Source organism: Mytilus trossulus, chromosome 9 (assembly GCF_036588685.1).
Source record: "Mytilus trossulus isolate FHL-02 chromosome 9, PNRI_Mtr1.1.1.hap1, whole genome shotgun sequence".
NCBI classification, from domain to species: Eukaryota; Metazoa; Mollusca; class Bivalvia; order Mytilida; family Mytilidae; genus Mytilus; species Mytilus trossulus.
In genome coordinates this window covers 21,299,647-21,311,641 of record NC_086381.1, presented here as the reverse complement: position 1 = coordinate 21,311,641, position 11,995 = coordinate 21,299,647, and the positions used below count along the sequence as shown (strand labels likewise).

The following is an 11,995-nucleotide window of genomic DNA, read 5'->3' as shown; positions in this document are numbered from 1 at the left end:
TTTCCCCCAACCCTGCCAAGCAAGGTGTGAGTAGGTAGGTAGGGAAATAATTTTAGTTTTTCCACAAAGCCTGAAAAGTATCATAGTGTTGGACGATGCTGCAAACCTGAAAAGTGTATGTTTCTTTCTCTAAAGGGAACGTGAACAAAATGTTTCTTTAATGCATAACACCAGAAGTATATTGATTTTATTTTATTAGATCTAACCCTCCTCATTCAAATTAAGAAAACCCAATGCAATTCCCTTAAAAATAGAAAAAAACACAAATATAAACAAACAAAATAAACAGCAATTATCAAACTATTTCTCAGTTTAAGCAACATCCTGAGGGTGAAATTAGCCAGTAGCAGCTTACTTATTTTCTAACTAGATTCTATGGAGCTGGAGATATATTGGAAGTTTTCCCTAAAACTGTTATAAAACAATCAGATCAAAAGTGAGCATTTAGGTTTCTACAAATTAATGCTCGATAGATGTACAATTTTGTAGTTATTAATAGACCATTATTTTAGACGTTCACCATTGTTCATGCCATTGACCTCCTTCAGTTTCTTTATTTGTCAAAGCCAATGGCTGAAATGTCTTAAAAATGATTTATTACTACAATAATGTAATATATGTTCCCTATTGGAATGTTTGAAATAAAGATTTACAATGGTTTAAGAAATAATATTTTTGTCTTTCAGTTCAATATACTGTAAACCAACTTATTTTCGCGGATACTTAATTTCGTGTTTTACCCTTCCTAGACCACTTTGTGGCTATTTAATTTCACGATTTTCTGAATTTCAATAAGGAATGATCCAAGTATTACTTATTCAAGACCATAAATATTCGTGTTATTTTTCTACTCGTGAAAGTTGCGAAAATAAATCGATCGCGTAAAATAAGTTGGTTTACAGTACTTTTTAAATAGTTTGACAGTATTTTTTCTGATATTGAGACTTGTGACAACATAAAACCTAACATTCCACTTTCAGGTGAGCCTGTAGTTTTGATGTAAACAGGCCTAAGCTTGTTATGGCCTATTGGATATAAGATTAGTTTTGATCACTCAATCATAGAGTTGATTCTGTCAGTGTTACATCTGTTCTATACATTAGCTAAGGTGTTGTATTGCATAAAAACTTGCACTCATAAATCATCTTCTGTCAAAGATGCAGAACACTCTACAGGGGGCCTCTACTTTATCTTAACTGAAATGTTATTTAAAACTTGGGAAAACAATTGTTAACTCTTCATATTTTTTTTGTAGCTTTTTGAAAGATGGAAAATGGAGTAAGTGGAAAAGACAGCAATAATGTGAAAGATTGATTACAATGTACCATGAGAGAAAATATTGAACAGGTTCTACCTAATTTCTCATTTTGATAAAGGTAAAATGTTTTAAAATGACAATCATATACAAAACTTGGCCCTTGTTTGCTAAATATGGTTAATATTTTCATGCCCCAACTACCATAGTTGAACATTGAAAAAAAAAATCATCTGACAAATATGATGCCAAATAAAAAAAAAGCTGAATAGACAAACAAATCCACAAAAAACGAAAACAGAAATATCTAGGAATCCACAAAAACCATCAGATTATTACTTTATTGTAATATGAATCAAAAGGAGCATTAATATGATAATAGTCTTTATTTGTTATTGTAAAAAAATGTTTTGTTTTCTATCCTTTTAAAATTATGTCAGTTCAATAATGAATAGGATAATAAAACCTGAACACTTCATTTCAGGAAAAGTCAGTTGCCATGTCACCATGATATCAAAAGCCTTGTTGAAATTGATGCTATTATAATTTTAAAATTTAATTTAAGGTGCCAAAAATGTGGTCTTGTCATACCTTGCTCTTTGTTCACAGATTTATTTTTACAGGCAGTGTTGATATCTTGTCATAATGTATGTTTCAAATTGAAGGATCTTGACCCTTTGTTGGTATTCTTGATGGATTATTAAAATTATGATCATATTATTTTTTAAATGTTTTTTTTATTATTGTATCTGGATGTTATGAATGTAATTTTTGTTTCTGCAATATGCAATTTCTTTAAAAAGTTGCACCAGAAATGAGAACAGATAAAACTGCACTGAAACTGCACCAATAAAAAGATCCTATGTAACCATCAAACAATGTTTTAATTTGTTTTCTGTAATCATAAAATGTATTATGTCAATAATAAACTACTTTGTACTAATGTTAAGTACCATCTGTTGTTATTATACTTAACAAAATATGCTCAGAAATAATTTCTGTAATTCCTGTTCTTAATGTGCATTGAAGACCCTCTTCACAACAAATTTACTTTGTATTACATAGATAAAATTAGCTTCCACTTCTAGGAAACCAGAAATGTAATTGATATGTGTTTTCGTTAAAATTCAATTTAGACTGATGTAGTACAAGAAAGCCAGAGTTGCTTCCCTTAGGTCTTGAATTTGCCCTGTGATAAGGATAAAGAAATGATAAATATGAAAGAAAGATGACGGAAGAAAGGTACATGTAACAATTTGCACGGTAGTATTTATACATCTTTTATATTTTTTATTCAGCTTTATCCTAGTTTTGCAGAACCAAAATTATAATTTAATCAAATAGGAACTAACCAGATATCTAGGAAATGGGATTTTGGATTTGGAAATAGTAATGCCTGTTCAAAAAATGAAACTTACTCTTTACAGTGAATATAGTTTGATTTATATATATATATACCTCTTTATAACTCCAGGACTGGGGTATACATTGTGCACCCATGTATGTCTTTTTATTCTTTGGTTTTCCAAAATCGAACAGTGGTATGAACTTTGAAATTTCATTATGCTTGTTCATGATGAACTAATTTTTTATTCATGAGTGAACAGTTACTTAGTTTCAGATCAAGTTTTTGTTTTCTTTGTAATGACACACTTGTCAATGAGTTATAACAGTCCTTGAACTTGAAAATTTCATGAAAATTGAACTCTGTTTTTATGCCCCACCTACGATAGTAGAGGGGCATTATGTTTTCTGGTCTGGTCTGTGGGTCCGTTTGTTCGTCCATCTGTTCGTTCGTTTGTTTGTCCTGCTTCAGGTTAAAGTTTTTGGTCAAGGTAGTTTTTGATGAAGTTGAAGTCCAATCAACCTGAAACTTAGTACATATTTTCTCCATGATATGATCTTTCTAATTGTAATTCCAAACTAAAGTTTTGATCCCAATTTCAGTGTCCACTGAACATGGAAAATGATAGTGTGAGTGGGGCATCCGTGTACTATGGACACATTCTTGTTTTCATTATGAGTGCTGATTATTGATTCATTCATGAGGGTATTATAATAGTTTGAGTTTCAGATCTGGTTCATAATTTCATTGCAGATGACTCAATTTTCATCAATATATGTCAGTTTTTCTAAGGTCAAGGTCACAGACATATTGATATTTGGGGAAAAGTTTTTTGTTTTCATAATTTGATCTTTATCAATATGTAATAGATAAATAAATTTTGGTGTAAAAGTCCTTAAAACATTATCAAAATTTGTATTTATTGCAATTACAGTAGCTGAATTTAAGATCTCATATATTAATTTTAAAAATTTGGCAGTCACTCTTGGAATTGCATTTTTCCTTGAAATACTTCCAAAAATGAGAAGAAATTGTGAAATTGATGTAGACAATAGCTTTTGAAAATTGGTTTCTTATATTTCTTGTTCCATCATTAAATTTAAAAAGCAGAAAAAAAAGTTAAATTAAATTGCCAATTAAGATTCTATCTTAGTTCATGCTGTTGGCAGGCATTCCAGTACAATCCAGTCATTTGTAGATTATTATGGAAATAAAACCGCCATTTACTTTTTGATCTAGTTGTACTGCATCTTTTGTCTCTTTCTTTTTATGTTGATTCAGTGAATTTCTAAAGCTTCCTGTTAAAACTATCATTTTAATAACACAGTAAAATTATCAATTGAACTGTCTGCCATTTCATGGAAGCCGTATGGGAATTTAAAGTCAGTTCGATAGGATATTTTGAAAACAAGATTTAATGTTTGAATTATCAAAGAGTTTTTGTTTTCTTTTTCATTGTTTTGTTATTTTCAAAGTTAATCTGTAAATGGATAAGTACTAACATTATAGTTCTCATTTTCCAGACAAGTAGTTCCAGCTAGATTGCAATGAAGACATGCAGTTTTTTTTCCAAAAAGTTTAATGCCAAATTAGTAAAGAATTAGTCTGTCACCTTATCAGAAGAATAAAAACAGGTAGGAAACATTTTATATCTTATCAAATTTGTATGCCTTCTGGTTCCAGCATACAAAAAACTGGTACCTATATCTTATCTGGTCTGGTTTATGCCTCCTTGCTCTGTTGTATTTATAACCAAAGAAGACAGATATGGGGAATTTTATTATCTTATCATCAATTAAATGTCTATTAATTTGTTTAATTGGTAATACACAGTTGGTGGTCTGCTATGGTAGCTGCTGCCATTATTTGTGACTTCTTTGATGTTATTTCAGATGTACATTTCTCAACAGAAATAATTACATATGTAACTTTGATATTGTGCATTTATTCCTATTTGATTATGCACCATGTAGGACAAAGAAGGCCATTATTTATTTGATCAAGATGATCAGTGTTTGGATGTATCATATTGTCTATGCTACTCCCATGATCACAGGCAATGAAGATTTAATATGCAAGGAAAGAATGTCATATTGATACTAATGATATATTGGTGGAAACTTTTCATCCATTCATCCTATCAGTACATTACCAAGCAGTGCCTTAACACCCCAGAGAAATAGAAGTTCCTTAAAATAATATATCAAAGTGAAATAAATGTTCAGATATATTATTTCCATTTGAAGAAATAGTAAAGTATTTGTTTCTAAAGGACTTAAGGAAAATGTTTAATTACATATTTTATAACAAGTTTCCACTTCTGTTACGAGCATAACTAGGCAGCATTATTCTAATAAGAAAATGATATTGTCTCCCCCAGAACTCTTACCTAGGCACCTTCAAACTAACTTAACTGCACCACATTCTGTATGGCATTATGTGTCCATCCTCTCCCTAGTCAGGAGCTGATCATTCAGTAGTTTCTAGGCCGTTAGTTGTCTTGTTTGAAATGTTTTTACATTTGTCATTTCAGGGCCCTTTATAGCTGACTATAATTGTTTGAGGCCCTGCAGTGAACTAAAGTTCTTAATTTATTTTGTCTTTTGTTTAGAGTTGTCTCATTGGCGATGGTACCACATCTTCTTATTTTTATATCTGTGTAACAAGTAATCCCTTTAACTAACTGAGCTAAAGAAGTATTTCCCTAGCTTAAAACCTTAGAGAGTTCTGTAACTATCTATTGTGCAAATGAAGCAATCCCTTTACACATCCCCACCTCAATACTGTTATGACTCACACATCATATACCCTGGCTATATGCATGCATTGGACACTAAAACTGTTGAGGGTTTTTTGTCGAGCCTGCAACTTTTGTTGCAGAAAGCTCGACATAGGGATAGTGATCCGGCGGCGGCTGCTACGGCCGCGGCGGCAGTGTTAGCTCACTTCTTAAAAGCTTTATATTTTAGAAGGTAGAAGACCTGGATGCTTCATACTTTGTATATAGATGCCTCATGTTACGAACTTTCCGTCAGTCACATGTCCAATGTCCTTGACCTCATTTTCATGGTTCAGTGACTACTTGAAAAAAAAGTTAAGTTTTTTTGTAATGTAAAATTCTCTCTTATTATAAGTAATTGGATAACCATATGTGGTATGTGTGTACCTTACAAGGTCCTCATGCCCGTCTGACAGTTTTCACTTGACCTGGACCTCATTTCATGGATCAGTAAACAAGGTTAAGTTTTCGTGGTCAAGTCCATATCTCAGATACTATAAGCAATATGTCTAGTATATTCCTTGTATGGAAGGACTGTAAGGTGTACATGTCCAACTGGCAGGTGTCATCTGACCTTGACCTCATTTTCATGGTTCAGTGGTTATAGTTAAGTTTTTGTGTTTTGGTCTGTTTTTCTTATACAATATGCAAAAGGTCTACTATAATTGGTGTATGGAATGATTGTAAGGTGTACATGTCTAGCTGACAGGTGTCATCTGACCTTGACCTAATTTTCATGGTTCAGTGGTCAAAGTTAAGTTTTTTAGTTTTGATATATTTTTCTAATACTTTATGCATTAGGTCAACTATATTTGGTGTATGGAAATATTTTATGATCTATATGTGGTTACGCAGGTTTTATTTGACCTTGATCTCATTTTCACGGTCCATTGCTAAGTTTTAAGTGTGTGTGTTTTGGTCTGTTTTTCTTTATTTATAAGCAATAAGTCAACTATATTTGTTGTATTGAAGAATTGTTAGCTGCACATGTCTGCCTGGCATGGTTCATCTGACCTTGACCTCATTTTCATGGTTCATTGATCAATGTTTCATTTTCTTGGTTAATGTTGAGTTTATGTGACAGTTGTAATAAAGCTTTATATTTAGGTCTATCAAGATAGTATCAAGGATTAGTAAAGAAGGCGAGACATTTCAGTGTGTGCACTCTTGTTAAGTTAAGCACACAAAAATAACCATAAGGTATTATTTTTAATAAAAGACCATCTAATTTTTTCCTCCAGGATGCTTAAGGTTGCAATTCTGTAAATATTGACAATGCAATTTCCCATAGGAACTCTTTTTATGGCTAAAACTGTACCACTTTTACTATGAAGTTTTGAAAAAAATCTTATCCTAGAATTGAAAGTTCATTTGCACCACAATTTTTTCCAAAGGTCAAAATATAGGGCTGTGCGGCATATTTTCAACGTTTATATGCCCTGAACTTCTCAGAGTTTAAATTTACACTAATTTTCTTATTTACCCCTACCTCGAATAAAAGGTTACCACAGATTTCAATGTAAACAATATGCACATGTTTATTTACTGGTAACATTCCCAAGTTCTGTCTCTGCGATATGGAACACAGAGAGCATAACTGGGAAACAGTATGTAAACAAAATTAATTTTCTATGAATATTCAATTTCTCCCCAAAAGAGGCGTGTTTTCAGAAACAGCTGTATTTACAAAGTGCAACCTTTAACTGTCTGAGTTAAAGAAGTACTTCTATCAACTGTCAAACGGAAGCAATCACATTAAAGGAGTAACTAAAATTTGTTAAAAAAAAGTTTAATTTGATGCATGTATTAAAAGTGAGAAAGTAGTAAATTTATATTCTTTGGAAATTTAGGTCTGAAGTTTCAGGTTCTAAGGTATAGGTGAGATAGATTGATTGATTGTTGGTTGCTTAACGTCCTGTGGCAATTATTTCATGCATATTCAGGACGAGATGCACAAGAAAAACAATAGGTAGGTCTTGTCATGATAGAGGCCATAAGAAATGATGGTCGGGGAAATTTCGACTGCCACTGGAAAATGAGGGTATATGGGATAGGGACAGAAATTTTGCCTTACAACAGGCCACCTACGGGCCCTCAAAGAGTTGTTGTAAGGGTTCTTAACATGCACTCTTTTTACACTAGACATCGGATTTTACGTCCCCATTCTGACCGGACATGACTGCGAACTTGATACATCCCGCACAGCCAAACAGACACCCAACTTCGGCAAGCGTTTTACTGCCGGTCAGGAGTAGACCAAGTGACCATATTTCTTTTCCCCTAGGTGAGATAGAAATTGAGCTATATATAACTAAGATTATCTGCAATTATTTTTACACAATGGAGAAAAGCAACAAAAAATTAATAAAAAACCTCATATGATTCGAACTCCTATCTCTCCTACTTACATTGGAAGAATATGAGATCAGTGGATATAATATTGGACATTACAAGGGTTAATACAATTATAACTTTTATAATTAATCTAAGATTAGTTCCCGTCAGATATATAGCATATTGTTACTGTTTAGTTGTTGATTAGTAGAACATATTTGAAGTGAACTGTAAGTTTGTTATTGATAAAGTATATAAATAGGAATTTGTTTTCTTTCCCTGGTGCCATTTTCTTCCTTATCAGCAATCTGATGTCATTAGGTGAAAAATGTTATAATTGTCTGTTCAATATGTTATTCACAGTTTACAAGCCAGCATCTCAATAGAGTACATTATTTGTTGTACAACTGTTGCTGTGAATAACACATCTATTGTGAAGCTTTACATTTAGTTCAAGCAAGGAATTGTATATTTAAAAGGAATGGAAACGCAGCCGACTTGAAAGAAAATATTATGATGCACCTCTTGCTTTGACCGGGTGTTAATTACACCCCATCGCTCTAACTGGCTCATTACTTATCTGGTATAAGTTATCGAACGTGGTCATTTAATCTGACACTAGTTATCTAACTTGACAATGATATTTTTTTCTTCTTATAGGCATGTTTCTATAATAAAAAATAATGAACTAAAACATCATTCTAAGGGGCATTCTGTTTCAATTGGCTTCCCAGCAGGCACTCAACGTTGATTCAACGTTGAAACAAGGTTGTTTCTCAACGTTGAAACAATGTCAAATTTATGTTTGATTTTGAAAATTGGAATTAACGTTGTCATTTCAACGTTGAAGTGTCAACATCCATTCAACGTTGATTCAAGGTTGAATAGTAGTTGAATGTATGATAATGAAATTTATTATAAAGCTACAAACACCACATTTTTTTACCTGCTTTCCAAATTTTTGCTGTTGTTAGATGGTAAACAGACAGTGTTGGTGTACATGTTTTTTTGTTAATGTTTTCCCCTCTCACCAATACACATATGAACAAAATAGATAAGTTAAATGGAAGACATCTAAATAAATACATCGACTGTAACTTTAAACAACATTTGGTTCATGTACAAAGTCAAAACTCTAGACCATAAATGTCATATCTTAAAATCCTGTTGGCAGAAGGAATAGCTGAAATGATTGTGTGTCCACTTGTATTTAACGACAACTTTAGACATAATTATCTATTTAATATACAAGTGGATACCTATCATTTTTGATATATTCTTACTTGCAGTTTTTCTTGTTGTGAATAGCTATAAAAAGACAAATCATTCAATGAATTTGCACAGTTTGCATAAAAACTAAGACATGCACTTTATTCCCTGACACCACAGAAAGGAAAGAAGATGTTGAATAGTTCTAAACAATTTTCACAAGTTCAAAGTAGTTTTTATTAAACGACCAACCAATGTTAACCCCTTCTTGAAAGTAGTATATATATATATATCTAGGAAGAGTGAATTAAGACATTATTAGATCCAATGTGTGTTCAGGATGATCGCAATATTTACGAAAATAAGAAGATGCTGCATGACTGCTAACCAGACAACTGTCCACAAAAAACAAATGTCCTTGATTATATATACATAAATGTTATATAAATGTCTATATTACCCTCATAAACCATTACATTAATACTTATTTACTCAGGAACAATAATATCAAAAATAGTAATACAATGATATTTCTTTTGATACAAGATTTATTTTATAAATTCATTTGTTATATTTGTCTCTTTTTGTCCTGATTGCATGTCATCACTATTCCACCATCTCAGGATCTTTCAGCGGTAAATTTTAAGCAGGAGAGGTCTTCAGTGTGTAAGTGACATCTTTTTACTCTTGCAGTATATCTAAACTCAGGAAAAAATCAGATTATATATATATAATAAATATAAATTGTATGTCCTGAAAAGATATTTTAAATTTGAGCCACTTTCAATTTGTTTCTAGAAGCATTGAAAATAAATAAAACCATAATGACGAAGCACATATTGTAATAAGATAATCATTAAAATAATTATATACATTAATGTTAACTATTAGTATTTTTTTGTTAATGAAGAAGCTTCAACCTGAGTTTTGTAAGACTGAGGGTAGCATTATCAATTATCAATATTGTTAACAATAAAAACACTTTACCTAAGTAAGACGTTTTTTTTATTGATGACTGCACAATTCCATTAACATAAAATAAAGAACTTTACTAGAATAACTTAGATAAAAAGACAAACATAATATGGTATGTAAGGTGAACAAAATTAGAATAAACGAAAGATTAATCTTTGAACACAAATGGTATATAGCTATACAGGCAAACAAACCTACCTTTGGTGATTTTAAAGACTGGAATTCCTAAAACTGAATTTTGATTTTGCTCCACTTGATGCCTTTTAGCCATCTGTTTGACAAGCTTCTGTAAAATAAATAATACATGTTAATGATATCAGATAATGGACTGCTATAACATTCAAAACAAGGTTACGTACACATTAATGTAAACATGCATTTCTCATATTACACACAGAGTTAGAGGTCACCTTGAGATCAGTAAAGGCTCAGACTGACTTGCTTTTGTAAAAAAAAAACAATAAAATTATCAATTTTCCATGATCGTTCAAATTCAATACTTTGTTGTCCAGTTAAAATTCTTTGTTTAATATGATCGTCAAAAAGTATGTGGTTTACCAAGCCTCAAAGTTAAACTAAAAGAATCGCCTATATATATTATAAAGTAAATATGTGTTGGGAAATTTACCTGAGCAAAATAATGTAAACACTTGCTTATCCCCCCTTTTTCTTATATGAATCTTTAAGCATAATAATTGTAACAATCTTTACCTAAACTTTAAAATGAAACTAAATATGCTTTCCTAATTAAATGCTCTTAGAAATAGTATAATTGGAGGAAATTATATATGATGGCCCTTCCATGTGTTCTGAAAATACAATGTTGACGTTATAATTTTCTCTAATTGTGCAATATGATACCAATTCAGAGTTTCTAAACACAATTCATAAATATACCAAACCGGTATAGCCACATGCAAACATCTACATACCATAAATATACGTGATAAACGGGAAGTTTATCTTTCGACTTCGTCCTTTTGTTGTTCTTTTTCAAATACAGGAAAGGTGTGTGTTTGAATAATGCGCATGGGCAATCTAACTTCCTGTTCAAATCCCGCGAAAATATGAAAGAAAGAAATCGCGATCATTGTTGATAATCAACTATTTTAAATTTCTTTACATGTTATCTTTATGTTCAAATTAAAGTTATGTTAAATAAAATTAATAAACTATATTTCTTATTCCCTAGAAATTTAGTATCAAACGACTTACCTCCCCCCTTTTCTCATACCGTCACGGTGACGCAAAACTCAAGTTGAAATAGTGACCAATAGTTAGTACTATACTGTTTTGTGAACCCCAAAACTCTTTTTCATTCTTTTCTTTATAAATATATACTTCTACAGTTAAACAGCATATATTGCCTTCTGATAATGATTTTTTTTATATAGGCCTACTATATGAGTAAATGAGTTAAAGTTGATTCAATGTTGAATCAACGTTCCAATTACAACGTTGAAATGATCAACGTATATTCAACGTTGAATGTTGGTTTATTCCTCAACGTTGCAAATGTTACGTTGTTTCAACGTTGAATATACGTTGATCACATTTCAACCTCATTTCAACGTTTATTAAACGTTGAGTGCCTGCTGGGTTGGCTTAAAATAAATCATATTATTGGTTTTTTTAGAAGATAATTTAAAATACACATTCTATTGTAGAGTAACGGTAAGTAAAATTGTATAGTACGAACGTGGTAAAGTAGCTAAGTGATAAAACATGAAACAAAAAATAAATTAATGCAAGAAAAAAAATATAACAATACAACCACATGCCAAGTTACTAATAAAAAACTTATTATTCATTTTTTTTTATCTTGATATTTCATGAAGGTATGTCACAATCAGATGATATCGGACATTTTACGAGTGTTAAAAAGTTTTCATGCAAAATAAAGGACATTTTAAAAATGTAACTAAATGACTGTTAAAGAAAGAAGTTAATAAATTATTATGAAGGAAGGAACATGTAAACAACTGCAGTATAGTATCTAGATAAAAGAACTCAGATTACAGGTGTTATAATAAACAACGGCATGCGGGATGTTCCAATTTGCAGGTATAATATATATCATGTATCAATGATAAGCTAA

At 31.4% G+C, this 11,995-nt stretch overlaps 1 long non-coding RNA gene across 1 annotated transcript; it reads right to left on the bottom strand.

Moving 5' to 3' along the window:
• Positions 1-9,290: 9,290 nt before the first annotated feature.
• LOC134683685 (uncharacterized) lies at positions 9,291-10,933 on the bottom strand. The gene is made up of 3 exons (XR_010101072.1): positions 10,830-10,933; positions 10,096-10,183; positions 9,291-9,620 (listed from the first exon to the last, which is right to left on the bottom strand). It is a non-coding gene; the product is annotated as an uncharacterized LOC134683685 (long non-coding RNA).
• Between the last annotated feature and the right edge of the window lie 1,062 nt (positions 10,934-11,995).